This window comes from Camellia sinensis, unplaced genomic scaffold (assembly GCF_055761805.1).
Source record: "Camellia sinensis isolate YWXY unplaced genomic scaffold, ASM5576180v1 Unanchor6, whole genome shotgun sequence".
Lineage (NCBI taxonomy): Eukaryota > Viridiplantae > Streptophyta > Magnoliopsida > Ericales > Theaceae > Camellia > Camellia sinensis.
In genome coordinates, this window is record NW_028129474.1 from 15,593,246 (window position 1) to 15,600,000 (window position 6,755).

Genomic DNA, 6,755 nt, shown 5'->3' on the forward strand with positions numbered 1-6,755 from the left:
TGCCACGGCCGTGGCGGCATGGCAAGCCACGGCCTCGGCCAGCATGCCATGCCACGGCCTCGGCCAGCATGCCATGGCACTGTCTTGGTCAGCATGCCATGCCATGGCACCGCCTTGTCCAGCACGCCGTGCCGCAGCGTTGGCCAGCATGCCTTGGCCGGCATGCCATGCCAATGCCTTGGGCCAACATGGCGTGCCACGGGCTGGGCCATGCCGGTCCGTTGCCCGGCATGCCACGGCCGTGGCGGCATGGCAAGCCACGGCCTCGGCCAGCATGCCATGCCCCGGCCTCGCCCAGCATGCCATGGCACGGTCTTGGTCAGCATGCCATGCCATGGCACCGCCTTGTGCAGCGTTGGCCAGCATGCCTTGGCCGGCATGCCATGCCAATGCCTTGGGCCAACATGGCGTGCCACGGGCTGGGCGAGCACGGCATGCCACGGGCTGGGCGAGCATGCCACGCCACGGCCTTGGCTAGCAGCAAGGCATGCCACGGCCTCGGCGAGCATGCCATGCCATGCCAAGGCCAAGGCCAAAGCCAAGGCCAAGGCAGTGGGCAAGGCCAAGTCCCTGTGCAAGGCATGGCCAAGGCCAAGGCAAAGGCCAAGGCCGCGGGCAAAGGCCAAGGCCAAGGCCAAGGCCATGGCGTGCCACCGCCTCGATCGATCTTTTTGAACATGATTCTTTTATAATCTTACCCAAACCGTGCAACACAATTAAAAATGCACTACAATCAATTTTAAATGTCATTCCCTATTTTTTTGCAATTTTTCTGGAGCTTTTCGAATTTTTAAAGCCCTTATTTGGCATAAAAAAATCAAAATAAAATAAAAAAAATGAAAAAAATAATTTAATAATTTCTATAATTACTAGTGAATCATCCTTTAATTATGGGAATTTTTCCATAATTTTTTGACTATTTTTATTAATTTTTATTATTTTTTAAGTATTAATATCGAAATAAATTAAAATAAAATATTTTCTGTAAAAAAATATTTTTTTTAATTTTTTTTATGGTGTATTAAATTATTTCCTACAACTTTCATGTTGAAAGTTTTGGCAAAAAACCATTACTTTTTAAAAAAACCCCATTATGACTCCTCGAACATGCTTGATGTTTCCTCCTGCCAGATTGAAAAGGGCTTAACAGGCTATTATAAGGGGGGGGCACCTCCCTTGCCCAGGGCAAGGCAGTGGCAGGTACGCCCCATGTTGGGCGCGGCCTGGGCTGCGGCCTTGGGTTACATGCACTGCGGCTCGACCGCGGCCTGGGCTGCGGCCTGGGGCGGCTCGGCCGCGGCCTTGGGCGGCCTGGACCGCGGCCTTGGGCGGCCTTGCGCGGCCTGGGCGCGGCCTTGGGCGGCCTGGGCGCGGCCTTGCGCGGCCTGGGCGCGGCCTTGGGCAGCATGGCGTGGCATGCGCGCGGGCGTGGGCGGCCTGGCATGCGCGCGGCATGGGCAGCACGGCATGGCATGCGCACGGCCTGGGCGGCCTGGCATGCAGCCGGCCTGGCATGCCCGCGGCGTGGGCAGCACGGCATGGCATGCGCACGGCCTGGGCGGCCTGGCATGCAGCCGGCCTGGCATGCCCGCGGCGTGGGCAGCACGGCATGGCATGCGCACGGCCTGGTCGGCCTGGCATGCAGCCGGCCTGGGCAGCACGGCATGGCATGCGCACGGCCTGGGCGGCCTGGCATGCCCGCGGCGTGGGCAGCGTGGCCTGTGCGAATACCGCGCGCGTGGTCTTTTGACCACGGTGCGCGTGTTGCGCGCATGGTCGCGCACGCCTTTGCACGCCTTCGCACGCAACGCACGTCTAGTGATAAGAACCGCAGCCAAGGCAGCCCAGCCCCAAGGCCAAGGCCAGCAGCATGGCATGCCACGGCGAAGGCAGCCCAGCCAAAGCCAGCAGCATGCCATGCCAAGGCCAGCAGCATGCCATGCCACGGCCAAGGCAGGCCAGCCAAAGCCAGCAGCATGCCATGCCAAGGCCAAGGCCAGCAGCATGCCATGCCACGGCCAAGGCAGCCCAGCCAAAGCCAGCAGCATGCCAAGCCAAGGCCAAGGCCAGCAGCATGCCATGCCACGGCCAAGGCAGCCCAGCCAAAGCCAGCAGCATGCCATGCCAAGGCCTAGGCCAGCAGCATGCCATGCCACGGCCAAGGCAGGCAAGCCAAAGCCAGCAGCATGCCATGCCAAGGCCAAGGCCAGCAGCATGCCATGCCACGGCCAAGGCAGCCCAGCCAAAGCCAGCAGCATGCCATGCCAAGGCCTAGGCCAGCAGCATGCCATGCCACGGCCAAGGCAGGCCAGCCAAAGCCAGCAGCATGCCATGCCAAGGCCAAGGCCAGCAGCATGCCATGCCACGGCCAAGGCAGCCCAGCCAAAGCCAGCAGCATGCCATGCCAAGGCCTAGGCCAGCAGCATGCCATGCCACGGCCAAGGCAGGCAAGCCAAAGCCAGCAGCATGCCATGCCAAGGCCATGGCCAGCAGCATGCCATGCCACGGCCAAGGCAGCCCAGCCAAAGCCAGCAGCATGCCATGCCAAGGCCAAGGCCAGCAGCATGCCATGCCACGGCCAAGGCAGCCCAGCCAAAGCCAGCAGCATGCCATATCACGGCCAAGGGCAGCAGCATGCCATGCCACGGCCAAGGCAGCCCAGCCAAAGCCAGCAGCATGCCATGCCATGGCCTAGGCCAGCAGCATGCCATGCCACGGCCAAGGCATGCCAGCCAAAGCCAGCAGCATGCCATGCCAAGGCCAAGGCCAGCAGCATGCCATGCCACGGCCAAGGCAGGCCAGCCAAAGCCAGCAGCATGCCATGCCAAGGCCTAGGCCAGCAGCATGCCATGCCACGGCCAAGGCAGCCCAGCCAAAGCCAGCAGCATGCCATGCCAAGGCCTAGGCCAGCAGCATGCCATGCCACGGCCAAGGCAGGCCAGCCAAAGCCAGCAGCATGCCATGCCAAGGCCAAGGCCAGCAGCATGCCATGCCACGGCCAAGGCAGCCCAGCCAAAGCCAGCAGCATGCCATGCCAAGGCCTAGGCCAGCAGCATGCCATGCCACGGCCAAGGCAGGCAAGCCAAAGCCAGCAGCATGCCATGCCAAGGCCATGGCCAGCAGCATGCCATGCCACGGCCAAGGCAGCCCAGCCAAAGCCAGCAGCATGCCATGCCAAGGCCAAGGCCAGCAGCATGCCATGCCACGGCCAAGGCAGCCCAGCCAAAGCCAGCAGCATGCCATGCCAAGGCCTAGGCCAGCAGCATGCCATGCCACGGCCAAGGCAGGCCAGCCAAAGCCAGCAGCATGCCATGCCAAGGCCAAGGCCAGCAGCATGCCATGCCACGGCCAAGGCAGCCCAACCAAAGCCAGCAGCATGCCATGCCAAGGCCTAGGCCAGCAGCATGCCATGCCACGGCCAAGGCAGGCCAGCCAAAGCCAGCAGCATGCCATGCCAAGGCCTAGGCCACCAGCATGCCATGCCACGGCCAAGGCAGCCCAGCCAAAGCCAGCAGCATGCCATGCCAAGGCCAAGGCCAGCAGCATGCCATGCCACGGCCAAGGCAGCCCAGCGAAAGCCAGCAGCATGCCATGCCAAGGCCTAGGCCAGCAGCATGCCATGCCACGGCCAAGGCAGGCAAGCCAAAGCCAGCAGCATGCCATGCCAAGGCCATGGCCAGCAGCATGCCATGCCACGGCCAAGGCAGCCCAGCCAAAGCCAGCAGCATGCCATGCCAAGGCCTAGGCCAGCAGCATGCCATGCCACGGCCAAGGCAGCCCAGCCAAAGCCAGCAGCATGCCATGCCAAGGCCAAGGCCAGCAGCATGCCATGCCACGGCCAAGGCAGCCCAGCCAAAGCCAGCAGCATGCCATGCCAAGGCCAAGGCCAGCAGCATGCCATGCCACGGCCAAGGCAGCCCAGCCAAAGCCAGCAGCATGCCATGCCAAGGCCTAGGCCAGCAGCATGCCATGCCACGGCCAAGGCAGGCCAGCCAAAGCCAACAACATGGCATGCCAAGGCCAAGGCCAGCAGCATGCCATGCCACGGCCAAGGCAGCCCAGCCAAAGCCAGCAGCATTGCATGCCAAGGCCTAGGCCAGCAGCATGCCATGCCACGGCCAAGGCAGGCCAGCCAAAGCCAGCAGCATGCCATGCCAAGGCCAAGGCCAGCAGCATGCCATGCCACGGCCAAGGCAGCCCAACCAAAGCCAGCAGCATGCCATGCCAAGGCTTAGGCCAGCAGCATGCCATGCCACGGCCAAGGCAGGCCAGCCAAAGCCAGCAGCATGCCATGCCAAGGCCTAGGCCACCAGCATGCCATGCCACAGCCAAGGCAGCCCAGCCAAAGCCAGCAGCATGCCATGCCAAGGCCAAGGCCAGCAGCATGCCATGCCACGGCCAAGGCAGCCCAGCCAAAGCCAGCAGCATGCCATGCGAAGGCCTAGGCCAGCAGCATGCCATGCCACGGCCAACGCAGGCCAGCCAAAGCCAGCAGCATGCCATGCCAAGGCCTAGGCCAGCAGCATGCCATGCCACGGCCAAGGCAGCCCAGCCAAAGCCAGCAGCATGCCATATCAAGGCCAAGGGCAGCAGCATGCCATGCCACGGCCAAGGCAGCCCAGCCAAAGCCAGCAGCATGCCATGCCATGGCCTAGGCCAGCAGCATGCCATGCCACGGCCAAGGCAGGCCAGCCAAAGCCAGCAGCATGCCATGCCAAGGCCAAGGCAGCCCAGCCAAAGCCAGCAGCATGCCATGCCAAGGCCTAGGCCAGCAGCATGCCATGCCACGGCCAAGGCAGCCCAGCCAAAGCCAGCAGCATGCCATATCAAGGCCAAGGCCAGCAGCATGCCATGCCACGGCCAAGGCAGCCCAGCCAAAGCCAGCAGCATGCCATGCCATGCCTAGGCCAGCAGCATGCCATGCCACGGCCAAGGCAGGCCAGCCAAAGCCAGCAGCATGCCATGCCAAGGCCTAGGCCAGCAGCATGCCATGCCACGGCCAAGGCAGGCCAGCCAAAGCCAGCAGCATGCCATGCCAAGGCCAAGGCCAGCAGCATGCCATGCCACGGCCAAGGCAGGCCAGCCAAAGCCAGCAGCATGCCATGCCAAGGCCAAGGCCAGCAGCATGCCATGCCACGGCCAAGGCAGGCCAGCCAAAGCCAGCAGCATGCCATGCCAAGGCCAAGGCCAGCAGCATGCCATGCCACGGCCAAGGCTGCCAGCCAAAGCCAGCAGGATGCCATGCCAAGGCCTAGGCCAGCAGCATGCCATGCCACGGCCAAGGCAGCCCAGCCAAAGCCAGCAGCATGCCATGCCAAGGCCTAGGCCAGCAGCATGCCATGCCACGGCCAAGGCAGCCCAGCCAAAGCCAGCAGCATGCCATGCCACGGCCAAGGCAGCCCAGCCAAAGCCAGCAGCATGCCATGCCAAGGCCAAGGCCAAGGCCAGCAGCATGCCATGCCACGGCCAAGGCCAAGGCCAAGGCAGCCCATCCGAAGCCAGCAACATTCCATGGCAAGGCCAACGCAGCCCAGCCAAAGCCGGCGGCATGCCATGCCAAGGCCAAGGCCAGCCGCATGTCTTGCCACGGCCTTGTCCCGCAGCGTGGCGTGCCTTGGCCTTGGGCTAGAACATCGCATGCCACGCCCTTGGCAAGCAATCCTGTCCCTCGTGTAATTGCCATTTGGTTTGGCTTTGACTTACGTATATGTTGCCCTGCGAAATGCTTGTCCCTCGGGTAATAGCCGGTTTGGTTGCCTTTGACTTGCGAACACGTTGCTAGTGCTTTCCCCAGTGGAAGCTTGTTGGGAAAAGTATGTCCCTCGGAAGTTGCCTGTTGCGTTTGTTATTTGCATTCGAGCTATCCGATGCTTGCTGGGTTTCTCTAAGAGTTTTTGCACGTTCGTCGGGCTTTTTAATTATTTATTTACTCATAAAAATTATAATAAAATAAATTAAAAATAAAAAAATAATTAAAAAAATTACTATAATTACTAGTGCCTCATCTTATAATTGTTGGAATTTTTCTAGAATTTTTTGAGTATTTTTAGTAATTTTTATTATTTTTTAAGTATTAAAATTGAAATAAATTAAAATAAAATATTCCGGTGGCCAAATATTTTTTTATAATTTTTTTTATGGTGTATTAAATTATTTCATACAACTTTCATGTTGAAAGTTTTGGCAAAAAACCATTACTTTTTAAAAAAACCCCATTATGACTCCTCGAACATGCTTGATGTTTCCTCCTGCCAGATTGAAAAGGGCTTAACAGGCTATTATAAGGGGGGGGCACCTCCCTTAAGGCTGGCCAGTATGGCCAGGCCACAGGCCACGCCTATGCCTAGGCGGGCGCTTGGCACATGCCATCGCTTGGCTTGTGGCATTGGCTTGTGGCATCGAAACTACATAGCCAAGCACGGGATGCGTCGAGTGGCGGCCCGCGGCGGTGGCGGTGGCACGTTGGCCTAGGGCAGCATGCCATGCCACAGCCTTGGCCAGCAACATGGCATGCCAAAGCCTTGGCCAGCAGCATGCCATGCCCTGGCCTTGGCAAGCATGTCATGCCACGGCCTTGGCCAGCAGCATGCCATGCCACGACCTTGGCCAGCAGCATGCCATGCCCCGGCCTTGGCCAGCATGTCATGCCACGGCCTTGGCCAGCAGCATGCCATGCCACAGCCTTGGCCAGCAGCATGCCATGCCACAGCCTTGGCCAGCAACATGGCATGCCAAAGCCTTGGCCAGCAGCACGC